Source organism: Triturus cristatus, chromosome 2_1 (assembly GCF_964204655.1).
Source record: "Triturus cristatus chromosome 2_1, aTriCri1.1, whole genome shotgun sequence".
NCBI lineage: Eukaryota > Metazoa > Chordata > Amphibia > Caudata > Salamandridae > Triturus > Triturus cristatus.
The window spans coordinates 798,059,667-798,084,576 of record NC_140581.1 but is presented as its reverse complement, the minus strand read 5'-3'; positions in this window follow the sequence as shown (position 1 = coordinate 798,084,576).

Sequence of the window (24,910 nt, the reverse complement as noted above, 5' to 3'; positions counted from 1 at the left end):
TTGATGGCTGTCTTCAAATTTTTGTAGCCCAAATGTTCAAAGATAGCTATCTCTGGACCAGCTTGGTCTAAGGTGGGTAAAAATGTGGACACCGGGCCAAGCCTGAGTTATTGGTGACAAGAGGCGAGGATTCTACCTGTCCTTCAAAGAAAGCACGAAGCCTAATCTTCCGAAAAAAGGCCATGAGGTCTGCAAATATCTCAAATTGATTAATCCTAGTGTGTGGAACGAAGGATAAGCCTTTAGTCAGTAGAGATTCCAAAGGGGGTTCCAAAGGGTGTGAGCTCAGATTGAATATGAGTATCTGGTTTAATCCCTCCAATACTGACCATTTCTCATGACCAAATATTGGTTGTGGTTCTGAAAATGGGTGCAGTTATTTTAACCCAGATCTGTTTATATAATTATCTTGTTGAGGTTATTCATCATGGCTTCCTGATGAAGGCTGTAGGGCCGAAACGTGCGTAGATCACTATTGGTCAAACTCTTCTAACCATGTTGTATTTGCACATGCTTCTATTTAATTAGCTGAGCTGAATTTAATTTTCTCCATCTTACTCTGACAAGCCATGAAGACCTAGAATGTTTGACCATTGATGCAAATTGAAATAATTGTAATTCGTACTGGACCATCATATCACTATGTATTAAAAAGCGAATTGGCACATATCACTGCCGCGTAATAGAATGCAGATATATCTATACACTGTATAGGTCTGGTTCCCCTATAAATCTATTTACCCCATTGCATCTATTCTAGAAATATGAATGTGGGAGTGAACATTTAGGCTTGTTTCATAATTGTTTAGATGGAGATACATATGGCTCTTTTAAAATATGTATAATCATGAATAATGCACTTTGGATTATGTATTTATTTAATGTACATTGATCATGTCTCATGCCCTATCTGTATTTCTTATACTATTAAATTGCTTTTGATATAGATCTTGATCCTGGGTGTATATTCATTTCTTTATCTGCTTGCCCATATGTTTAATAGTTACCTAAGTATTCATGTATACATTTGTTGTTTAATCCCTGATTTAGGAACATATCCAGTTACAGGGGTACCCTCTTCTTTTGTATAATTGATTCATGAAAAGATGACAAACATACAACATCTTGAGAAATCTAGTAACACGTGTCTCAGCAGCTGGGAGCTTAACCGGCTGATTGGTAATGTAGAGTTAAAAACATGTCACTAACTATGTATACACCATTTGAAGCCCTGAGTTGCTGCAGTGTGTGATTGTACTGTGCTATTTTCACTCTCCCGCGAGCCTTGATGCTACCCCTCTCAAGTCACTCTCTTCTCTGGCACTGTTTTCCTCCTTGTAGCCACTGCTTTATTTGCACTTCTCTTCATCCATGGTTCACTGGATTTTCTTCCAGAGGTTTGAAGTGATGCCTGTGACATGTTTGTCCAGCCCTAATAAGCAGCACCTCCATGTTTTTTAAGTTGAAGATAACAGTAGGACATACATTATGTAGCTTCACACCACTTGATAGCACAGATGTAGTTGAACATCGGCCAAAGCTTTTTCTTCATCCAGGACACACTGGCTTGCTGCTTTTCATTGCTTATATAAATGAAAAGCTTAACAGGAGAGATTTCTAAGTACCGGTAGCTTATGTAAGCATTTGGCTCATCAAGCATGACAATAGATGGCTGAACCTCCCTTGCTATCACTTATGCTTTCAGCAGGAAATACTATTTGCAGTTGAAAATCAGCTCCTGTTTAAAGATTTAATGAAGGCTAAAGATCATAATTTATTTAAGTTTACTAAGTTTGCATTGCATGTTTTAAAATGCAGAAAGGAAAATACATGATGCAAATGGATGATGTTATGGCATAATTCACCAAATATCATCTGCTGTCAACAGCGTCATATTACAAAGGACATGGTCTAGAGACTGAAATCTTTACATGGTAACCCAGGAATGTGAGTTTTAATACAGATCTGGGAGCCTTGGCACATGCTTGTAATTCTGGCCAAATCAGTTAACATCCTTCTTCCTAAATAAATGTAAATATATGTTGTTAGAAATTGGGTCTCTAGTTAACAGAGGTATGCACCCTGTTCAAGTAGAGACCACAGTCTTAGTCAGGGTAAGCTTGATACACAGTAAATGATAACCTGTTTTCACCCTCTGGTAGCTTGGTACAGAGCAGTCAGGTTTATCGATAGAGGCAATGTGTAAAGTATTAATGCAACACACACACACATAGTCACAACGCAAACACCACATACATAGTCCATACAGGTTTAGAAAAATAGAGAATCATTTTATGAATGAAACAAGGCCAAAACGACAAAAATCTGATAAGTAGAACACGAGTTATGAATGTTTATAGAATAAATCAAAAAGCAGTGCTCAGAAGTCAATAGCTCTTGGACGTTACTTGAGGTTGCACGGGACTGGGGCAAATCCAAAGTTCAGGCCGACACTGATGGAGGGCAGGCTGGCTATAGGACTCACGCAGGTCACCCTGAGAAAGTACCTTGGATGGTTCAAGCATTGACGTTGAAGACTGAATGAGATGAGTCGAGGAGGCACTGCATGGTTGTCGATCCCGTGGATGGAGGTGAAGCACAGACACTGATCCACGCAGTCGTTGAAGGCTTCTGGGTTGAACCCCCTTTATGATGCAGTTGCTGCGTCATCGGCGAGCCGTGCTGTCCTTCGTCGTCAAACCGCACCGTCCATCAAGGCGAAGTCATCGATCGGCTCCTGCGTCAGTGTCGAAGGGCAATGCGTTGGTTCTGATCGGTGCAAAGACTTCGCTATGTCTACTTTTATGGTTTTGGACAGCAGAAATCACCTTTCAAGGGCCCAGGACTGGATTGGCACCACTTGGCAGGGCAGGACTCACAGATGGCAGAGTGCAGGTGTTGTGTAGTTCACACCAATCTGTAGGACCTGCGCATTGTTCGGACAACATAAACTAAGGGCTTAGTGTCAAGAATGATTCCAGACAACCCCGCAGGATATGTTGGCCTATAGTCTAGCTAACTCACAGTGCCAGCATAAGCCCCTCTATCCTACCAGGGAGGGAATAGATTCTGGCAACCACTGAACATGACAACCCTGAGTCCTCAGGAATTGGGGAAACAGAACAGAACCTTTCACTCAGTCACTCATCTTCACTTATTCTCAGAGAAATATACAGAGAATACACAGTGGGATGTTTTCAATAATATTTATTGAACAACGCTATTCTTGCACAAAATACATGTGCTGCAATGATTAGTAGACAGAAGCAGATAGACTAGATTAATAGCACCAAGAGCGTATATAGTAGATATAGTTCTACCATGGTGCTAAACAATTGTATATATGCATGCACATAAACAAGGCAGTAATCTGGCATACTCCTACTATGCGAACCCTACTCTAAGTGTACCTAGAGTGTGTGTAGGGGTAGAGCCAAGAATCCTGCCAAGGGGCGGTCCTAACCCCATCACCTGATGGGAGAGAGTGAAGGAACTCATCTTGGTCTCGAGTTGGACACCCCTAACGGAATGTCAGAACGGTGCATGGTGAATTGACAGCATGCACGGACCCTCAGTGTCAGCGGAAGTACCTCCTCTACCAATCTATCAGGATGCCTATTATTTATAATAAAAGGCGCGTCGCAATGTGAACGTTAGATTAGTGATGTTATGGATATGTGGATAGCGTTGGTGCCTCATGAATGAAGATAGGATGACTTTTGTACCCAGTGCGTAGAGAGGCCTAGTACATGACGTTGTGGTAATGTCCGAAGCTGGATGTGTAAACAAGGTAGTTTCAGAGAAACAAATCCAACATTGCCATGTATGCAAATGTGTGTAAAAGTTTACAGCTGAAATTTTATTTTCTAGGGCAATGGAAGAAATAAGCTGCTTCACATCATGGGCCTAACTTGGGAATATAACATAGGTACTGTTGTAGAGTTTAAGGAAGTCTTTGACGAACTTGAGACTACAGAACAGGAGGCAAGCTAGCAAGCCCTTGGAGTCACTTTAGGTTCAAGTGAGATGGGTCCAGTCCTTGTCCTAAGCAGAGCAGGGATTAGCAGGCAGCAGGGCATCTGAGAAAAGCAGAAAGCAGTTCCTTCAGAACAGCAGTCAGGCAAAGTGGCAATCATTGTAGAACAGCAGTCCTTACTCCTGGCAGAGGTCTTCACAGGTCCAGTAGTGTACTTTCTTTGTAGGACCAGAGCCCCGGTACAACCTAAATGTGCCTTTGAAGTGGAGGTGACTTCAAATCAGGCCCTTGAAATGCACAGGTCTCCTTTCATCCCAGCCCTGTCTCCCAGGCTATCTTTGCGGGCAATCTGGTCTTTGTGTGAGACACAGGATACTGTCTATTCAGGTGTAAGTGTCAGCTCTCTTTCCCTTTTCCTGCCCCGGAAGAGTTATCAGAATGTAGGTGAATGTAGATGAGTTCTCTGTCACACCCACCCTTCCTGTGTTTGTGGCTGTCTAGAGAGAATGCAGAAAGTGTAACTGTCACCCATCTCATACATGAATTGGGGACAGGCTGTGAAGCACACAGAGCAGTAAGAGCAAATAAATGTCCACTTTCAAAATGTTACATTTCTTAAACAATAATGTTAAATCCTACTTTACCAGTAACAAGGATTTATTATTACAATTCCAAATATATGAAACCTTATACAGCTACTCTTTCTTAATCAGGAGTTACAGTTAAAGTGTTTTAAGGAATTCCCAATGCTAGTCATCACAGTAGTGAAAAACTAATTTAGCGGTGTGTCACTACCAGGACATATAAAACTTAAAAGTACATGTCCTACCTTTTAGTTACATAGAACCCTGGCTTTAGGGCTACAAAGGGCCTGCCTTAGGGGTGACTTATATGTAATAAAATGGGTGTTTAAGGCTTGGTAGGTGGTTTTAAATGCCAAGTCGAGTGGCAGTAAACTGCAAACATCGGCCTTAAATTGGCATGCCTGAGACAGGTTTGAAGGCTACTTGTGTGGGTGGTACAAACAGTGCTGCAGGCCCACTAGTAGCATTTAGATTACAGGCCCTGGGCACTTTTAAGTAAACTAAACATGCCAACCATGTATCGACCAATGTCACAATGTTTAGGGGAGAAGCACCTTAGCACTAGTTAGCAATGGTAAAGTGCACATAATCCTAAGGCCAACAAAAGGATAAAGCAAGAAGAGGAGGAAAGAAGGCAAAATGGTTGGGATAAGACCACCCTAAGGATGATAGATCTAACAAATGTAATGACTTCCAACCAGAGCCACCTTCATAATTTAAGGAGATATAGGCATCAGCTTGATTTGTGGCCCCAATGCCCCCATTCAGAATATTTAGACTGAATAAGTGTCAAAAAGTACACAAACATAGAAAATAGTGTTAAAAATAAAACACAACAAGCCGGGAAGACTGAAGTCTAACTAGCATTAATGTAAAGTAGCAAGCAGCAATGCAAACAATCAAAAGACAATTCTAATTGCAAATGCCCGGGACTCTCACTAGTAAACAGTCAGTCATAGCTAAGAGCTAAAAATGGTTGTATGTATCCACAACGCATGCCATTACATCGCATGTCTTTACAATGAGGTTGTAACAACGCAAGTGCTGTTACAATGAGTTACCAATACAACGCAAACTTTAACCATGCATATACCTTTGAAACGCATGCCTTTACAACGAATTTTGTTGTAAAGGCATTTTTTGTAAACGTATATGTGTGGTTAAAGTTGTGATTGAAAATATAAGTATTTTACAGGTAAACATAAATGCTATTTATGTATACATTATAGCTTTGTATTTCCCTGTAAAATACTTATCATTTCTTAGTAATGACATGCATGGTAATGCATAAAAATACATGTAAAACAAAACTAACTTACTTACTTTTATATATTTTTTCATATACTCCACACACAATGATGTCTGTTGAAAGATATAAAATCATATATATATATCCAAGAACCCACAACCCCTACCCACCCTAAAATTATAATTTCCACGCAAAAACCCCTACCCACCCATCCTCAAATTATACTTTCCCCCAAAACCCATACCCACCCTAAATCCTAAAATTACCCATGCCGCCCCAAAACCCCTACCCACCCTACACCATAAAATTACCCATGCCACCCCAAAACCCATACCCACCCTAAACCCTCAAATTACACTTGCCACCCCAAAATCCATACCAACCCTAAGCCCTAAAAGTACCCTTGCCACCCAAAAACCCATACCCACCTTAAACCCTAAAATTACCCATGCCACCCCAAAACCCCTACCCACCCAAAACCCTAAAATTACCCATGCCTCCCCAAAACCCCTACCCACCCAAAACCCTAAAATTCACCATGCCACGCCAAAACACATACCCACCCTCAACTCTAAAATTACCCATACCACCCAAAAACCCATAGCCACCCTTAACCCTAAAATTTCCCTTGCCACCAAAAAACCCATACCCACCCTAAACCCTAAAATTACCCTTGCCACCCTACAATCCCTACCCCCTAAACCCTATAATTACCCATGCCACCCCAAAATCCATACCATCCCAAAGCCCTAAAATTACCCATATTTACCTAATACTTACATTTGAAATGCATATTCCTTTTCTATTCATGCCTTTACAACAAAAATCGTTGTGAAGGCATATGCGTGGTAAAAAAATTGCGTTGTGATGCTCATGAGTTGTAACTACATTTCCGTTGTAACAACCACGTTGTGACGGTATCGCGTTGTATTGACCGCGATGTAATGGTTGTTTCTTGCTAAAAACATATAAAATTGACCTAGTGTATAAACACTTTTTGTCAATGCACGTAAATGCAACATGACCTTTTTTTAGAAACTTGTTATTATCAGTGAAAACATATCTAATGTGCAAGTTTCAGGATCTTCCCTTCAAGCAAGCAGAGGATGCCCTTAAGGGAAGATGTTATCATATACAAAATACTAGCTTCAGTCTTCTTACAAAATCCAACTTCCCTTGCAGGGGTAAAAACAATCCAACTTGAAAATGTGTAATGTACAACGTGGAACATTATGGCTACTGGGCCTGCAATGACCATGAAATATTTGCGATTAATACAATACCATGGGTAGCTTCAAGCAAATAGAAGATCAAATAGAAGATAACGTTCAGATTTGATTATGTGGATACATTTGAGATTACATACATGGTTGTTAGTGTTGATATTCATGGTTTAAATGACCATAATAGAAACAGACTTTAAATATGTTCTCACAGCAGAATGAGTTGTCCGCCGATGCAGATAGATGCAAAAATTGAATGGAAGTCATTGAGATAGCTATGTTTCCGGTTACACTGATCTTCTGAATTCAGACTTCTGAAAGCAAAGCAATCCCTCAGATTACACCGAATTTACTGGTACACTCTTTCGACAGAAAACCTTTAACTGATTATAGATAGATTAGCCACAAAAACTATCCATCGGGTTACACAGGTCAATGCCAAGTGCGTTATCCTTCACACATAGAAGAGGCACCGTCAGTCAGTAACAGATGTGCCCTACCCTCAGAAAGGTGCGTTCTGTCTGCCCATGCATTAGGATGCCCCTGCATCTCATCCATCTTAATATACAACAATGGTTGTTCCCTACATAGGTTTGTGCTGTATTTGAAAACACAGAAACACTAATTTATTTGTGCATTTTTTTTATAAAGCGCGGACATTACCCGAAGGTGTCAGAGCGCTGTACAATAGAGCCAGTTACATTACAAAAGAACAGTGGAACACAATAAAACATTACAAAGAAAAACAGGAGACTAAAAATGAAGGTTATATAGAAACAAATTCCAATAAAGCACGCAGGAGAGAGGAATGTACAGGAGAAAAATACAAAATTTTACAATGAGGAGCGAACTTCCAAGAGGGGCCTGAGAATAAAAGTATTAGTTCTCAAAGTGTCTTTGGGAGAGGAGAGATTTGAGATCAGCTTTGAAGATCCGGGTAGAAGAGGTGGCACGGAGCAATGGGGGAAGTGAGTTCCAGATTCTCACCGCAAATCCAGCAAATTGTACATGGCTTGGTATATACAAAGAACAAAAACTTTGAGATGTAATCAAATATTCACTGTATTCACAAATGAAAAGAACAACTTGCATCAGTGTGTTTACAGCTGCGCTATTGTGGCTGCCAAGGAGCCAGGCTTCTATCAGCTGGTTCAAGGAGGTCTGCCGAGTTTGACGTACTTAACGGAATGACGTATAGGAATTCACGGAGTTCACGTCATGCTACGGGACACCCAACTCATTACCCAAGGGAGGACATATGTGTACACCCTCCCAGAAATGCGAGCTTTTCCCATCCCGGTTCAAGATATTGCCAGTGGGATAAAGGATTGAATTTAAGACCCTAACAGTTGCCCATAAAACTGTGCTTTGTCCTCATATTCAAGCCCCTGCCAGGATCCTGCAACATTCTGAGGCCAAGTGTTACAGGTCTCAATCAGCTCCTTAGTTTAAGATGGGAGGAGGGGTGTTTTCTGTCGAAGCCATCATAGTTTCAGTCAAACATTGCTTTACGCCTGGGAGTATTTAGCCATGTATAAATGCGTTTGATTGTGATGCTGATTATGGCACAAAGGAACATAAAAAAACGTATGCAACAATATCTAACCATCTCCTGACACGTTCCTACAATGTAAATTAAAGGTGGACACTTACATGCTGGTGCTGCCATGTATAGGGCAACGTATGGCTGCTTTAGGGTAGTGCTGTTGAAACATTGTGCTGCTCTATAGTTACATACATTATAGGTTATTAAAAGTGCCTATGCTACTGAATGAGCCAAGCCCATTTAGCAGAATATGTGGGGAATTCCCTCAAGATGTATTATTTTTCATAAATGAGTCCCAGCAGTGCATATTGAAATATATAATCCGATACCTATTTAAATGCTTCCAAGTTTTTTGAAGAAATTGTGAAAAAGGTGACCTAAGGTAACGTTTCCTATATACTGATCCAGGAAAGAAAGCTCGTCCTTCAGAGAAGTGACGACAACTGAATCCTAAATATTACCAGCAAGACTAGACCTTCATCTCACTTCTAGGAACCAATTAACAACATTATCTTCCAAGATATCGGTATGTCTGTGTCACCATATTAAATACATTTAATCAATGCCACCCTCCCCTTTACACATAGAGGCCCCAGCTTATCTGAAAGTAGGACACGTTACATCACTATTACTAAAGATGTGAATATCTCCTGATTGGTCAAATTTACAATTCCTTGTGAATGTTTTGGAAAGCTGTACGGCTGAAACAATTTATTTTTGACACATACTTTCCCGAGTGTCAATCAGGCTTCAGGTCAGGATGTAGAACCCGAGACCACATACTTTAAATTGTCAGTGGTGCACTTTTCATGCAGGACAAAAGTGACTCCTTCCGCTTAATTGTTCTGGTCCTGTCCATGATGTCCGACACGGTCAACCATGCTACCCTCCTAGAAGTACTCAAAACATTTATAGGGAAGAATGGCTCTCTTCTTTACTGGTGCATACCTTACTGTTAGAACTGGCTTTTTCATGGGGATTATCCCTAGACTTTTTGCTTTTTGACCTTCTGTTTCTGACCTGTCTTGGTTGGTTGTATGACTCTGGGCACTTTACCACTGCTGATCAGTGCTAAAGCGCATATGCTTTCCTGGTAAATTGTTGTTATAGATTGGTGATTCCATGATTGGCATATTTGATTTACTAGTCAGTCCCTAGTATAGTGCACTGTGTGTGCCCATGGCCTGTAAATCAAATGCTGCTAGTGGGCTGCAGCACTGGTTGTGACACTCAAATAAGCACCCTGTAAATGTAACACAGGCCTGCCATTGCAGAGCCTGTGTGCAGTCTCGTACTGCCATGTTGACCTGGCAAGTGCACTTGCCAGGCACTAACCTTCTCTTTCCTACATGTGAGTCACCCCTAAGGTAGGCCCAAGGTACCCCTGTAGGCAGGGCACAGTGTATGTGAAAGGTAGGGCATGCCCTAATGTGTGTGGCATGTCCTGAAAGTGAAATACTGCCAATTTCGTTTTTCACTATTGCAAGGCTATCTCTTCCCATTGGATAGAATAGGGAGTTTTCTTATAACATCTTATAAGCATAACTACCCTAGGGAACAAGGTAGGAAAATAAAGTTTAATATGCCTGAACTCAGAATGTTAAAATGCATCTTTTAGTGAGGGTGATTTTTATATTCTGTGTTTTAGAAAGTACGTATTTTCTTGCTTGGCCATCCAGTTTGCCTCTGCTAGGATGTGCATTGGCTGTTTGGCTTTGAAGTGACAGGGGCTGGGGACGTGCAGTGGCTCCAGAGACTCTGGATGAGTCAGCACTAGGCTGAATAGGCCTAGTCTGCATTTGGAGTGGTGGGAGGAGTAGCACTTGCACCTGAATAGGGCTGTGCCTATCTTCCACAATGATGGCTCCCCCCCCCCCCCGTAGTGCGTCTGGAGCTAGGGCTTACACTGACAGTGGAGGTTGTTGTGCACTTTCAAAGTGCACCCCAGAACTGGTTTGGACTGGGCACAGAGCCCTGGGTTAGGAGAGAACAAAGAGATTTACTGTATAAAAAGAAGGGCTCAGACCCCAACATTTTAGATCACTTCTGAGAAATCACGAGGAACCCTTGCCAAGGAGAAGAGCTGGAGAAACTGAGGAGGAATACTGCCCCAGTGCTGTTTGCTGTCTGGGGTTTGCCTGCAGTGGCTACTTTCAGCCGAGGAGAGGGAAAAGGACTTTGCTGTTTGCTGTGTCCCCTGCTTGAGGAAGATCTCCAAGGGCTTGAAGATGAGATTGCCTCCTGTTCTGAAGTCTCTGGGACACACAGACTACACCCTAGCTCCCCTGAACTTCCTTGCTGGAAGTTCTGAACTGCAAGAGGTGCCTGTAGCTGTTCTGGGCCTCTGGAGGTTGTTCTGGCTGTAGGGAGCTGGAAAAGCAATGCAAAAACAAGAAGGGTGAAGCTTCTGCACCTGCTTCTGACGCACCGCCAAAGAAATCATTGCAGCGCCTGCTCGCGACTCGAGTAATTACCGCACGCCGCATCAAGTGCACCGATCTCCGAAGTCTGGACTACTGCACCGATCCCGGCGCAAGCCCTGGTGTGTGGCTGCATGAACCCACACATCATCCCAAATGTCGCATCGCATCGGGGCGCCAAGTCTGTCGCATTGGTGGGGGATGCAGTAAGAAACCGACGCATCACCTCCCCGCACAGTAAGAAACCGATGCATCACCTCCTCTCCTGTAAGGAGACGACACATCACCTCCCCTGCACTTCAGTAAGGAACCAACGGATCACCTCCCCCGGAGTAAAGAACTGACGCATCACATTCCCTGACTGTAAGGAACCAATACATCACCTTCCCTGCGGCCCTTTTTGTTTATCTGCGTGACGCATCCAAGGTACTTTGTATGGAAAGTGTTGCATCTGCAATTTGTTTGGAACTGAACTATTTCTACCATTTAAAAGTCATATTTGTATTACTGTATTGTGGATTTTTGTCGTTTAGTCTTGTTTGGTTTAGATAAAGATGACTTCTTTTGATAAACTGGTGGGGTGTCCATTCGTAGAGTTTTCACAGTATTGCTGTATGTGTTCACAAATGCTTTACACACTGTCTCTGGGATAAGCCTCTCTGCTCGTGTCGTGCTACCAAGGGGGTGAGCAGCGGTTATTTTAGAAGTGTATCCCCCTTACTCTGACTTGAAGCAAGGGTCCCTATTTGGACAAATGTACCTACCTCTACCAACCATAGACCTTCATTTCTAACACTTACCTTGAAAACAAACGTCCATGCATAACATTTTTATTTTTATATTTTCACTTACACCCAGTTCTGCTCCAGTATGGCATACCCAAAGGTTTCTACTTCTATCCTACTCTATTCAACATGTACAGGAATCCTCTGACCTCCCATTTCAAACATCCCAAAATCCGTGCTGATTATACAAAGCTACAGATAAAAGTATCCTCAATGATTGACATTGGATTCCTGGATCATATTTAGACTCATTCAATCCTAGGTGATTCATCTTCATCAACAAATAAGTTTTCTTAAACTGAGTTTCTCGTTAGTTCCCTCCATCAAAGTACTTAATTCCAATTCTAAGCTGGGTCACCACTCTTACAGAGCATGACTGCAATCCTAACATTATGGAATGCTCTGAATCGCAAGGGTTTCTCCAAGACAATATTTTGAACCTTAACCACACATTCGCTTTCAAGCTAATAAGGCACAGCACCAGTTGGCGCTCCTATAGGGACAAAATCTTTAATCCCCCTAAAAAAAATTTGAAGCAATTCATTCAATCTCTTGTGTTAACAGATTGGAATGTAGAAATCTCCTTCTCCTACAATCTGACTCCTGGTATGAGAGGTAAGATCGATTCAAGTCAATACCTATCACTCCCAACTGACTCTTTATTCATGTAAGACACATTTCTGTCAAGCTGTCTTATTTACATGTGAATCACACCACTGAAGACCAAATTATCTTCTTACAAACTGGTCATCTCTGTCAGCCAAGGACATCTTCAGATCTCTGACACCCTTGTCTCGACTCTCGAACATCTCAGCCCTTAATAAAAAGCATTAAAGCAGAAAGTGCACTTAAGGTCAGAAATGTATTCCCAGTCATTAGTTCACTTAAGTTTATTAAAATTTCAGGAAAAAGTTAAAAGATTTTCTGTTCCAGTATAATTTTCTTCTTTAAATGGTCCTCTCTTGTGAGTATAATCTACTGAGAACGTGCTAAACACCTAAGATATTTCAGTGCCTGTGTTAACACTTTTGGAAAACTCTCCTCTTTTATTTCCTCACAATGGGGACTAAATGCAAAAACATTTATGAGTACAGGAAGGAGCACTACAAGAGTACTCTTTTGCACACTTTTACATGCTTTTGTGAATAGTTCCCAAAACGTCCCTCAATTGGTTAAAGTGCAAAGAAGGCACAGTCATTATTATTAAAACTAACTGTATATCAATTTATCCGGAATATTCCCATTTTATTCTAATTGTAATGTTTTGTTGCCAATTCACAAAGGCATATGATGAAAACGTAAAAGAGTACGACAGAAGTACTACTTTATATACTTCAAAATATCTTCGTGGATAGGCAGAATAGACCCCACTGATTTGCTGGAATTTTACCTTGTAATGCTCTTTTTTATGTATCGCTACTTTTTGTATAGTAGGTAGTTATTAATCCTATTTGTGTATATGCATTTATTATTTGTGTTGCATAATATAGCTGACTCCATGTGAAAACACTATATTGTTTGTAGGTCTGGTCCACACTGCATAAAGGTGATAATTAATTGGTTGAGAGGAGGCTAGGATGATACAGCATACCACACAGAACTCTCACGTCTCTGCCTCAACAATGTGATTGGGTTTTATATTGTTATCCTTCCACATCTTCCTGAAATTACCAAGGTCGTCTTTACCAATTGGTGCATTTCCCTATTCTTGGTTGGGATGCTAAATTGACACAACTCACATCCTTATTTAAAAAGAAAGGGCTTCATTAAACGGCTTGATTGGAGGGCCTTGTGGGGTAGGACAAAATAGGCATCACTAACCTAGGAGATGTATGGCAGGATGGTGTTGAAAAGAGTCCAATATCCAATTGATTTTAAAGTAGTTTTATTCTCAGCACAGCAATGTAAGTCCATCCATAAACAGCTCCAGGTGCAACTGGGCAACAGACAATATTCCAGTATCAAACAAACCATGCAGAATCTGGAATGTGGATGGAAAGTAAACATGGTGCATGCCAAGGTTGGGAAGCAGCCAGATGATGTAACAAAGAAGGAAGAGGTGGGGAAAAGATGTAGAAAAGCTGTTAGAAGGATGTAAAACATCCCCCTTATTAATAATAAAAACACAAATGAACACCAACATGACTATACAAATTAATTAAAACTTTTTGGCATTTGTTTCATGCGATCAGACAATTTGACTCTCGAAGCAACAGTTTCATTGTTCATTTCATTACATATATTTGTATTGGAATAATTTGCTTTTCTAAAATTGTTATACTGAGCAACATCATTGCTAGGACACACATTCCAAACTTTTCCGTCTTGGGTAATTACACTATTGCTAAAAACCTTTTTAATCTGAATAGGCTTTCCAAATTTGTTTGAACTTTTATTCATTAGACCAGGCTTAAGAATTCTAACCAAGTCACCAACTTGGAAATTGTGCACCTTGGTGTTCCATTTTCATTGTACCATCTCACCATTTTGTTCTGTTTTATTTCAACCCTTTTGGCAGTATCATGCACACATTCCTTATCAGTAAATTTGGTTTGACATTTGTTCCTAAACCACCATGGACATACACAAGACGCAGGATCCCTTCCTTTGAGTAATTTGAAAGGACTGACTTCTGTCGTAGAATGAAGTGTAATTCAATAAACCCATAACTTTTCTCTCAAGGAGTTCATCCAATCGGCACCTAACTTTAATGAATCAGCAACAAAAGTCTTGAGAACTCTATTAAAGAGTTCCACTTGTCCATTTTCTTGTGGTTCATATAAAGATGTACATTTATGTTTGATACCACAATCCTTGAGAAAACTTTCCATTTCTCCAGAAGTTAACTGTACTCCATTGACTCTAACTAAGATGGAAGGACACCCCTCATGTGCAAAAACTTCTTTAAAAAAAATAATTACTGCACTTGTTGTAGCTTTGGGAACTGTCAAGAATTCCTGTCATACAAGGGAAACACGCCCTTATGTAAACAGGAGAGCTGTTACATAACTCAAGGGAAACACGCCCTTATGTAAACAGGAGAGCTGTTACATAACTCAAGGGAAACACGCCCTTATGTAAACAGGAGAGCTGTTACATAACTCAAGGAAAACACGCCCTATAAAGGGAGGAACCGGGAGGTACAAGGCTGTCGGATATTGTGTTTACACCGACGTACCTGCTTCGTGAAGAGCAGTGTTCCGGAGTGGTGCTCCAGTAAGGCAAGAACGGAGGTAGGTCGAGTCGTTACTCCCTGGGCCGTGTCTTGCCCCATCGTCACCTGTGAAGGACCCGGAAGCTCTACCGGTCAACCATTGAGCTTCGCTTTTTGACTCGGCTGAGTCCAAGCGCAGTGGCGCTTTTGCTGGTTGGAGTCGTAACTCCCAGCCCGACCAGAGACACAGGGACTGCCAGCTGTAACGCACACCAGGAGGTGTTTGCCGCGTTACAGACTCGGAAGTCCACAGGATCGATCGAGCGGCTGCTCTCGGTTCAGTCTTCTTGCTTGTGATTGGGGTATCGGTGACGCATCACCAGGAGGTGACTCCGCGTCCCGGTGCAGTCTGAGGAAGAGGTTGAGCGGCTGCTCCCTTCAGGTAGAGACCCCGGCTGGGTGTTTCCCTGACTCCTCGATTCTCCCCAACACTCTTCGTGCCCCTCACAGCCTACCGATTGGCATTGTCGGCCATTTCATTTCTGCCCTCTGTTGGCATACGCCGGGATCGGCGTATATGCAGAGGACGGTTAGGACCATCCGTGCTGTGGGCTGGTAACGTACTTAGCCTGGAGGATTCCAGTGACTATAACCTTTGTTTGTTCTTTGTATTTTATTTGCCTTCATTAAAAGAACTAACCCTTCACAAGTGGTTGCGTCCTCATTGTCGTGTCTGTTAAACGATCCTGAGACGTTCAGGGCGTTACAAAATATCCGACCTTAATAACACTAACTGTCTCCCGGTCGATAACAGACATGGCAACACTTGATGATGTGCTGGCTGCTTTAGCGGCCATGCAAGTTGAAGTGGCTGCCTCTAGGCAAGAAACAGCCGATGTAAAAGCCAGACTGGATGCTATCCAATTGGACCCGCTCACGCCCAGCACCTCCCACACGAACCAGACCCCTGCGGTAGTAGTGGAAATGCCGGTAGCCATCCCCTTGGCAACACCAGAGAGGTACAGTGGGGATCCTAACACAGTGCAGGTATTCCTCACACAAGTGGCGCTACATTTATCGTGCAAACCAAAGGCGTTCCCCACGAGTCAGGCTCGTGTGGCTTTCCTTATATCCTATTTGGCTGGAAACGCGGCACAATGGGCTGTACCTCTGGTGAGCAGGGACGACCCCCTCTTATGTGATTGGGGTGCTTTTCGCGAGGAATTCCTGAAGGTATTCGACAGAAGGGCTGACTCGTACACGGCGGACCGTGAAATGCTTGAGTTGAGACAGGGATCCAACGACCTGGTGCAGTATCTCAACGCGTTCCGAAGGCTGGTTGCGGAAACCAAGTGGCCTGTTGCTAAACAGACGGCGCTCTTCCATCAAGGGCTGTGCGATGAGCTCAAGGACGCCGTGGCTCATATTGACCCTCAACCCAAGACATGTGAGGGCCTTATCAACCTGGTATTACGGCTGGAACATAGGCTAAGTGAAAGAAAGGGGGATCATGGGAGAAAAGGAAAATCCCTTCCATCCTATGTGACGGTGGGAAGTCCTGAAACTTCCACCGCATCCAAGGGAGAACCCATGGACATCAGCGCAATACGAGCGAGCCTCACAGCCACGGAGAAAGAGTCACGCCGTAAACAAGGATTGTGCCTATATTGTGGCAAAAAAGGCCACTACGTACGTGAATGCCCTGCCAAACCGAAGACGTCACGTTATCGGGCCAACCGGTCGGTAACAGCCGTGGTGGACATACCGGCGGAAAACTAGAGGACTCCAAGACCAGAGAAGGGGCATCTCGGAGTCACTCATCCATCCCTTCACTTTCCAACTCGGTCACTAAGGGACAACGACACCTGTTTATCACGGTGCACGTGGGAGTGCATGACCAGTGGATACCCGTTGTGGCCATGGTGGATTCAGGGGCCACTGGCATGTTTATGGACCACAACGAGGCATGCAGGCTAGGGCTAGTGCTTCTTCCCAAAGCAGTACCCGAAGACGTCTATGCGGTAGACGGAAGGCGATTGGTGACGGGGCCCATCGGACAGCACACGGGGGTCCTTCCGATGAGATATGGGAGGAACCATTTGGAACAAATCGATTTTAACATCATCCGAGCGCCCCAATATGGCGTCATATTGGGATTGCCGTGGCTACAGAAACACAACCCCTTTGTGGATTGGCCAACACATCGCATCGAAATGACGTCACCGTATTGCATCCTGCATTGTGGAATAAGAACGGAATCCCTTGACGCAGATGAGAGCGGGAGTCAGACGGTGGCTACAGCGGCAGAAAAAGATGTGGCTCTCCCCCAGGCTTATCACAGTTTTGAGGATGTATTTGATGAGGTGAAGGCGGAAGTGCTACCACCACATAGACAGTTTGACTGCCAGATCGACCTGGTGCCAGGGGCCAGCGTTCCCAGCGGCAGGCTGTATGCCCTGACGGAGCCTGAAAACGTGCATCTCCGGGGGTACCTGGATAAACTCCTCAAGCTAGGATTCATCCGCCCGTCCAAGTCTCCGGCCGCCTCGCCACTCTTCTTCATCCCGAAGGCTAATGGGGAGCTGAGAGCCTGTGTGGACTTTAGGGCATTGAATGCGATAACCATAAAAAATCGGTACCCCTTGCCTCTCATCAGTGTACTTCTGGAACAGGTCAAGAAAGCTCGTATCTACACCAAGTTGGATTTGAAAGGGGCATACCATCTGGTGCGCATGAGGGACGGAGACGAGTGGAAGACCGCCTTTAAGACCAGGTTCGGCCTTTTTGAGTACCTCGTCATGCCGTTCGGTCTGTGCAACGCCCCGGCAGCCTTTCAGTACTTTTTGAATGAGGTATTCAGAGAGGAGTTGGATATCTACGTGGTCGTATATATCGACGACATCCTCATCTATTCGTCCAGTGTGGAGGAGCACGTACACCACGTCAAAGCTGTGCTCCAAAAGCTGAGGGAAAACATGCTGTTTTGTAAACTCAGCAAGTGTGACTTCCACGTCACATCCGTGGAATTCCTCGGAGTGATGCTGAGTCCAGAGGGACAGGAGATGGCAGAACGAAAGATCAAGGCGGTGAAAGAATGGCCGGTGCCCCAAAGCGTGAAGGACGTCCAAAGTTTCATTGGCTTCGCCAACTTTTACAGGCGGTTTATAGATGGATTTTCAGGAGTGGTGGCCCCAATCACACAGCTACTGAGGAAGTCCAAGGAGTTTGTCTGGTCCCCTGAAGCGAACAAAGCCTTTGAGGCCCTGAAAAGCGCCTTTGGTAAGGCGCCGGTGTTGGCTCACCCCGATCCGGATCTCCCCTACGTGGTGGAAGCGGACGCGTCGGATGTGGCGCTGGGGGCTATCTTGTCCCAACGCAACCACGACACAGGGGTGCTTCATCCCGCTGCGTACATGTCCCGCAAACTCAACGACGCAGAACGCAACTACCATATTGCGGAGAAGGAGCTTCTCGCAATCAAGGATGCCTTCACCGAATGGAGGCATTGGTTGATGGGGGCAAGACATGTGGTATCGGTGTACACGGACCATCGGAACCTACAGTTCATGACTGCCACTAGACACCTTTCTCCCAGGCAGCTGCGGTGGATGATCTTCTTTGCGGGGTTCAACTTCCGCATCACATATCGGCCGGGGACGGAAAACCGGAAGGCGGACGCCCTGTCCCGTCAATCTGCAGTTAAGGAACCATTGCCTGCAACCGAGCGTTCCATCATTTCCCCGAGGATGGTATTGGGGGTTATCCAACCGGATACTTTCCTGAGGGGAATAAAGAGAGGGATCAGGTCATTCGCATGGCGGAGGTGGCTCCTCAGTCACAGAGAATGGCAGCTGAAGGACGGGATACCCCTGAAGGGCAGGTGCCTATTGATACCCACGCCTAGGCTAAGGAAACAAGCATTCATCTGGTGCCATGACTCTCCATGCGCAGGTCATTTGGGCTTTGAAAAAACGGTGGCTAGCATGGGACGGCATTTCTGGTGGCCAACCATGAGAGTGGATGTCAGGAGGTGGGGACAGGAGTGTCCTACGTGTGCTACCATGAAGGCCGACCATGGCCGAACCCAAGGGCTCTTACATCCACTTCCGACCCCGGATAGACCATGGGATAGCATATCACTGGACTTCGTGGTGGGCCTACCGGTAGACCAGGGGATGACGGCAATACTGGTGGTGGTGGATTACTTGACGAAAATGGGGCACTTCATCCCCTGCAAGAGAGTCCCTACGGCCGGGGAATTGGCGTCACTACTCCTAAAGAATGTGGTACGACTGCATGGATTACCTGGGGTGATCGTGTCGGACCGGGGGTCGCAGTTTACTGCGCAATTCTGGAAGACTTGGTGCACTGCGCTGCATGTTAAGACCGCCCTGTCCACCAGCTACCACCCTCAAACGGACTGCCAAACCGAGCGCCTGAACCAAACGCTCAAACAGTATCTGCGATGTTTTGTGGACCAGGGCAGGGAAGAATGGGTCGACTTGCTATGGGTTGCAGAGATAGCCTATAACAACGCCACTCACAGCTCCACACAGTCATCTCCGTTCTATAGCAACTATGGCCAACATCCCAGGTTCTTGCCATTTCTACATCCGTTCAGAGAGGACAGGATTCCCGCCACAGCGGACAGGGTGGCACACATAAAAGACACGTTGATGCGCTCAAGGGCTGTCCTAATAGAGGCCAAGAGAAGATACAAGGCTGCGGCAGATAGGAAGAGAAGGCCCGGGCCACTGTACCGCACTGGAGACTACGTCTGGATATCCACAAGAAACATGAGGTTTCGAAAGAACAGTGTGTTCCATCCCAAGTACATGGGCCCCTATCGAATTACCAAGTGTATGGGTCCCGTGAACGTGAAGGTGTGCTTGCCCCAGTCATTGCGGATACACCCTGTCTTTCATGTATCATTGCTCAAACCAGCACCCTCCAAGCCGTCTGGGACACCTAGGCCGGTATGCGTGGAGTCGGAGGTGGAGTATGAAGTGTCGGGCATATGGGCGTCCAAATGGCGCAGGGGGAAGCTGTGGTACGTGGTTGCGTGGAAAGGCTATGGCCCGGAGGAGCATTCATGGGAACCGGCTGAAGGGGTTCATGCTCCGCGCTTGGTCTCCTTGTTCCATCGGCGTTTTCCTGCCAGCGCTGGACCCGTGGGGAGCCGCTGAGAGGGAGGATGTACTGTCAAGAATTCCTGTCATACAAGGGAAACACGCCCTTATGTAAACAGGAGAGCTGTTACATAACTCAAGGGAAACACGCCCTTATGTAAACAGGAGAGCTGTTACATAACTCAAGGGAAACACGCCCTTATGTAAACAGGAGAGCTGTTACATAACTCAAGGAAAACACGCCCTATAAAGGGAGGAACCGGGAGGTACAAGGCTGTCGGATATTGTGTTTACACCGACGTACCTGCTTCGTGAAGAGCAGTGTTCCGGAGTGGTGCTCCAGTAAGGCAAGAACGGAGGTAGGTCGAGTCGTTACTCCCTGGGCCGTGTCTTGCCCCATCGTCACCTGTGAAGGACCCGGAAGCTCTACCGGTCAACCATTGAGCTTCGCTTTTTGACTCGGCTGAGTCCAAGCGCAGTGGCGCTTTTGCTGGTTGGAGTCGTAACTCCCAGCCCGACCAGAGACACAGGGACTGCCAGCTGTAACGCACACCAGGAGGTGTTTGCCGCGTTACAGACTCGGAAGTCCACAGGATCGATCGAGCGGCTGCTCTCGGTTCAGTCTTCTTGCTTGTGATTGGGGTATCGGTGACGCATCACCAGGAGGTGACTCCGCGTCCCGGTGCAGTCTGAGGAAGAGGTTGAGCGGCTGCTCCCTTCAGGTAGAGACCCCGGCTGGGTGTTTCCCTGACTCCTCGATTCTCCCCAACACTCTTCGTGCCCCTCACAGCCTACCGATTGGCATTGTCGGCCATTTCATTTCTGCCCTCTGTTGGCATACGCCGGGATCGGCGTATATGCAGAGGACGGTTAGGACCATCCGTGCTGTGGGCTGGTAACGTACTTAGCCTGGAGGATTCCAGTTACTATAACCTTTGTTTGTTCTTTGTATTTTATTTGCCTTCATTAAAAGAACTAACCCTTCACAAGTGGTTGCGTCCTCATTGTCGTGTCTGTTAAACGATCCTGAGACGTTCAGGGCGTTACAGGAACATATTTAACCTCTGGCCCTTTGGAATGATAGTCAATCATGACCATAGCAAAACGTGAACACTCAGGCAAACAATAAAAAGGACCTGATATGTCAAAAGCAACTGTCTGCCATGGCACTTCAGGCCACTTGACAACCTTCAATGGTGGAACATGCAATTTCCAAAATTTTTCACTTGATACACATTCAGGACATTCTCTGACCATGCGATCTATAAACCTATCCATGCCTGGCCACTGAAAGAAACAGCTAACCAATCGCTTCATGGGCGATTATCCAGGATGTGTTTTGTGGGCTATATTGAGTATGATGTCTTGCATGCCTCTAGGAGAGACAGATTTACCTGATTTAAACAGTAAACTACCTTCAAAATCTAATTCTCCGGATACATTAAAGAATGGTAAAAGGTCTGGTCTTACCATATTCTTTTTCGGCCATCCACCTAAAACAATGTTTTTTAAATCACACCACCTGTCATCTAGTTGTTCACATTTATCCAACTTGTCTTCTGTGATTTCCTGGAATTGGTTAGAAACAATATCACCAATAGCAATAACAAAGCCACATTCCTTGGTGATATTTACTTTATCTTGGTCACAGGGTAAACGAGAAGGGAAATCCGCAGTGAGGTTTTTCTTTCCAGGAACAAACTGTGTCTTGAAATTATATTCTTGCAACTTAGAAGTCAACCTGGTAATTCTGGCTGTGGAGTTCCAACCCCCACCCGTGGATAGAATGTTGACTAACAGTTTGTTATCCGTTCTAAGAGTTCATTTACTGTCCCACACGTATAACCTGTAATGTTCAAAAGCCCATACACATGCAAGGAGTTCTCTTTCTATCACTGCATATTTCTGCTCACATTCATTTAATGTGTGTGATGCAAAAGCAACATTCCATTGCTCTTTGCCCTCTCTTTGTGAAAGAACTCCTCCTAAACCATAAAGACTAGCATCCACTGTAATAATACATTCCTACTACGTACGAAAGGGTTTCAAAGTGGGTGCATTCACAATATCTTTTTTTATACTCTCAAAGGCTTTCTGTTGTTCTTTTGTCCATTCATATTTTACATTTTGTCTCAATAAAACTCTTAAAGGCTCCATTTTAGTTGCAAATCCCTCCACAAACTTACTATAATATTCGCACATCCCTGCGGATGATAAAAGTTGTTCCTTGTTTGCTGGTGACGGAGCTTTATTTATGGCATCAACATTAGTTTTTTTTTGGAACAACTCCATCTCCAGACAATGTATGTCCCAGATACTCAACAGAACGTTTAAACAACTTGCATTTATGTGCCTTGAGAGTGAGACTGTGGTTCTCTAACCTCTTACAAACTTCATTCAAATGTAACACATGCCCAGATTCATTCCTTGAAAAAATTAAAATATCATCTTGGAAGCACTTAACATATTCATCTACATCCCTGAACATGTGGAACATAACTCTCTGGAAAACTGACGCTGCTGACGCCAACCCAAAAGGCATTCTTGTATATTGATACAAACCAAATGGCGTGATGAAAGCTGTGTATTCCTTTGATTCTACCATTAATTCTATCTGGTGGTACGCTGAACGTAAATCTAGCGTGGAAAATATTTGGGCACCCTCAAACATAGAAACTACTTCATTGATATTCGGTAGTGGGTGACAGTCAACTACAATGTTTGAATTTTGAGCCCTCAAATCCACACAGACTCTCAATTTTTGGTCAGGTTTCTGAACAAGAACAATCAGCGAAATCCATTCAGAGGATTCAATAGCTTCAATAATTCCTTCATCAGATAATTCCTTCAACATCTCTTTGAGTTCCTCCCTAATATTGATTGGCACACCTCTTATTTTTTGTTTGACTGGTACCACATTATCTTTTAATATGATTTTATGTTAGAAGTTCTCCAACTTTCCTAATTTATTGCAAAAAACTTTGTCATACATACTAATTAATTTCTCTTATCTGCAGCTCACTTCGACTTCTGTATTAACTACTGCAATTTTATTATACAATTTATCATCACACAAGGACACAGGTTCACTAGACCTTGGGTTCAGTGTTAAACCCAATTTCCATTGGTCGCGCCATCCCAATACATTAACATTTTTCTGTGTAATATATAATTTCACATTTGCACATCTACTTTTGAAATGTAACTCTACATGAATGAAACCCTCAATATCAATTTTTGTACCATCAAAACTTTCTGCTATTATATCAGATGGCTGTAAGCTATCATATTGTATCATGTGACCTAATTTTTCTTGGTACTACTGCTGTGTAATGATTGTCCACGGAGAACCAGAATCCACCATAAGCATGAGTTTTCCTCCTAAAATTTGAAATTCACAATAAGGAGATTTCATCATGTCATCCGGAACACCATCGATAATAGATACCAGAAATCCCTTGTTTATATCAGATATTGGATCACAGGGTTGGACAATCTCATTACTGCCAACGACATAGGACACTGCGCCCCGTGCTTGTGTAGTGTTGCGTCTATTATCCCTACATAAACTACTGAAATGTCCTATCCTGCCACCATTTTTGCATTCTCTATTTATTGCTGGACAACCTGGAAAAGAAGCAATATGAGACTTGTTACCAAACCTATAGCACACACTATGACTAGAAGAAGTGTCATTTCTTTTGTGGACTTGGGTGTAGTTAAATTTGTTCCCTTTGAATTTCCCACTAGGCATGTAACGTGTATGATGATGTTCATTTTTGGGTTTAAGGACACATATTTCTTCTTCCGTAGTGATTTTGTTAGAATTTTGCTTGACCACTTCCATCCACTTCTCAGATTGTTCTAACGCTTCAGCTTCAGTTATGGCTTCAGCCAAACTGGGATCTCCCATGACCCACAGTTTCTCTTGGATTTTCTAATTTTTTACATGTACAATTATTTGATCCCTTATCATTTCATCTGTTATTAGACCAAAATTACAATGTATAGATAATGCTCTTAAAGCCACCAAGAAGTCATCAAATGATTCTTCTTCTGTCTGTGATCTGGTATAAAATTTAAATCTGTTTAAAGCAATACTTGTCACAGGTTTAAACCTTTTCTCCATCCTCAATAAAGCCTCAGTGTATACATTGATGTTATCTCCACTACCATCATTAGGTGCAACAACTTGTGGTAATGTTCTAAAAATTACCTGTCCCTCGGAGCCTAGACAATGCAAAAATATATATTTTTTTCTTTCCGCTCCCATGCGTTCCCCATCTATGGCCTTCATATACATTATACATTCTTCCTTCTACCTTGAACATGGCATGGGTGAATCCCTTTTCAATTGCAAATATTTAGCTGGGGGATCAAATTGCATTGTAGAATGATACTTATCACAATAAATATATCAACAAATAATATGGCAAGCTCCTAAAGATTGCATCCAACTGGTGTGCAGTTGTTGTTATACATTAAATATATATATATATATTCTTGCTCTTTAGTATATTGTATTATCGTTAATAATAATCAATTGGAAGGAAAAGTAAAATGAGAAAATTTTACAATGTTAAATAACATATATATTCTTGCCATAAAGAATTGTGCAACTGTTGGGTAATAATTGGGATAAAATTGCTAAAATGAGTAATCATTAAACAACTCGTAAATATAACTCACTTATGTGATCAATCCGTATAATTAATGCATTGTATGTCTTTACGCCAAACAAACAAATCGGAAAACTAGCGTCTCAAAATGCATTGCGGTTACTACGGTAACCAAAATGGCTGCTGATGATGATACGGGTTGGTGACGCTGGTACTGAAATGACG